A 3216-nucleotide genomic window follows, 5' to 3' on the forward strand; every position below is an offset into this window, starting at 1 on the left:
GAAAAGTTCAATAAGTATTGAGAAAGCAAAATCGCACGATAGAGAAGAATAGAAGTGAAACTTGTTCTTAAACTTCATAGCCTCTGGAAGATAAGCACAGACGTCTCTGTACCGATCCTCCCGACTCTACTAAGCTTGCTCGTAAATCGTGAGACCTAGGCAACCTAGGGCTCTGATACCAACTGTCACGACCCGCAATTTTCCACCAACGGGACCGTGATGGCGCCTAACATTTCACTTGCTAGGCAAGCCAACGTTAGAGAATCATTAAACCAATTCCTTATTCCCATCCAGTAATTAACAATAATTAACAAAGATGAAATATAATAAGTACGAAATATCATAAATCTGTATTAATTACTACCACCCGGATCTGGAGTCACAATTCACGAGCATTCTAGAATTTGCTACAAGTAATAGTCAGAAAGAAATACAACTGTCTAAATGAAAGAAACAGTAGAACAGAAAATATAGACGGGGACTTCAAGGTCTGTGAACGCCGACAGATCTACCTTGAGTCTCCGGACAGCGGACCAATAGCAAAATCTTGATCAACCCGAGCCGGTATCAAAATCTGCACAGAAAGTGCATAGTGCAGTATCAGTACAACCGACCCCATGTACTGATAAGTGTCGAGCCTAACCTCGACGAAGTAGTGACGAGGCTAAGGCAAGGCACCTACAAATCAACCTGTACAATTTAACAGTGTATATGCAAATAACATAAATGAAGAACTAAACAGGAAATGTCGAGAGGGGAACATACTGAGGGGAATACAATATAAAGAACTACAACAGAATAATCACCGGAGCAGTCAATATTCCATGAATCAACAGGAATAGTGAATACAGTAAGGAAAAATGCACGGCATCACCATTCATACTTTTACTCTCAATTTCACCATAAAATTAATAGAAACGACACGGCATCACCCTTCATGCATTAACTCTCATATCATGGCACGGCATCACCCTTCGTGCATTAACACTCACAATATGGCACGGCATCACACTTCATGCATTAACACTCATAATATGGCACGGTATCACCCTTCGTGCATTAACACTCTCCCTTACCATAATGCAATGCATAAATAACAACAGGGAGATAGAATAACAAGTACAAACCTTACTTCAACATTTGGTTCCATAATATCAATCTCAACTTTGAAATAAAAACTCAATTATCACCAGAAAATCCGTAAACATGATAAGAACGATAAATTGAACAACACTAGTATAACACGTAGCAATTTGGCATAGGAATGAGACAATATAAGAAAAATAGAGAAACATGGAAAATAGGTAAATTGGCGGCGCATAAGTACTCGTCACCTCACATATACGCCGCTCACATGAATTTCACTTAGCAAGTAATCTAAGGTTCCTAATTCCCTCAAGTCAGGGTTAGACACAACACTTACCTCGCTCTGAAGGCCACTTAATTCTCAATCACAGCTTTTCCTTTGGAATTCACCTCCAAACCACTCGTATCTAGTCAAAAATGACTCAATAATATCAAATATTGCTAAAGGAATCAATTATATTGCATAAATTAAATTTTCCAAATTTTCCTCCAAAAAGTCGAAAAATTGACCCCGCGCCCGCTTGGTCAAAACCCGAGGTTCGGGCCAAAATCCTTTTACCCATCCACCCCCGAGCCCGAATATGTAATTATTTTTGGAATCCGACCTCAAATTGGGGTCTAAATCCTCAAATTTTTGAAATCACTAATTTCTACCCTAACCCTTAATTCTACCATGAAACTCTAGATTTTAGGTTGATAATTCAACAAATGTAATGGGTAATTGAAAGAAAATGGTTTAGAATCACTTAGGAACACTTTGGGGAAGAAAATGACTCTTGAAAATCGCCTCTACCCGTTTGGTTCTTGAAAAATGTTGAAGAAATGGCTTAAACCCGTGTTTGGAGTTTGTTTAAAGTCATTGGACAGGCCTTCATCACGTTCGCGAGAGGCTTGTCACGATCGGGATGCACAGCGGCCTAAGGCTTTCACGTTCGTGAGTCTTTCTACGCGTTCGCATAAGGCATCTCCCCCCAAGCCTTCGCGTTCGCGACCCAGTGGACGCGTTCGCGTAGAAGAATAAGACCCCCTCCCTCAGGTCCCTTAAACTATCGCCTTCGCGTGAGACAAATCGCATTCGCAAAGGGTACCACCCCCAACGCTTCGCGTTCGCGAAGAAAAAATTTCCCCTGCCCCATTTTACCTTTCGCATTCGCGACACTACCTACGCGAACGCGAAAAAAGGCACACCAGAACAGCTACTGCACCAAAAATCTTAGATTTTCCAAGTGCAAATCACCCCGTAGCCTATTCGAAGCTCACCCGAGCCCTCAGGGCTCCAAACCAAACAAGCACACAAGTATTAAAACATCATACGGACCTGCTCGCGCTATCAAATCGCCAAAATAACACCTAGAACTCCGAATTTAGCACCAAATTGAAGGAAATTCTCAAGAACACTTTAAAATTACTATTTTGTCAACCGAAGGTCCGAATCACGTCAAATCAACTCCGTTTCTCACCAAATTTCTCAGACAGGTCTTAAATATCATAATGAACCTGTACCGGGCTTCGGAACCAAAATACGGACCCGGTACTAACAATGCCAAACATCAATCAATTCTTAAAAATAATTAATTTTTAGACTTTTAATTTTCATCAAAAATTCATAACTTGAGCTAGAGACTTTAGAATTCGATTCCAGGCATACACCTAGGTCCCATAATTCAATACATACTCACCGAGATCGTGAAAATACGGATCTGAGCCCGTTTACCAAAAATATTGATCGAAGTTAACTAAAATCAACTTTTAAGGCAAAATTTTTTATTTTTATTAGTTTTCAACATAAAAGCTTTCCGGAAACCTGTCCGGACTGCACACCAAATCAAGGAGGGTAAAAATGAAATTTTTAAGGCTTAAGAGCGCAGATTCGAGTTCTAAAATATAAGATGACCTTTTGGGTCATCACAATATGTAACTGGGCATAATTATAGGGCAAAAAAGCAGATATTCATGGTGGAACTGGTTGAACAAGAAGTAGTAAATGAAGTGGATACATGGACAGTAACACAGGATGTCATGGGTGGAATAGATGAATTCATGATAATATCATTACAAGCCTTCACTGAGGTAGCTAGTTATCAGACTATTAGGGTGACTGGTTATCACGAGGAAAGACCTCTGCAGGTT

Source organism: Nicotiana tabacum, chromosome 24 (genome assembly GCF_000715075.1).
Source record: "Nicotiana tabacum cultivar K326 chromosome 24, ASM71507v2, whole genome shotgun sequence".
Lineage (NCBI taxonomy): Eukaryota > Viridiplantae > Streptophyta > Magnoliopsida > Solanales > Solanaceae > Nicotiana > Nicotiana tabacum.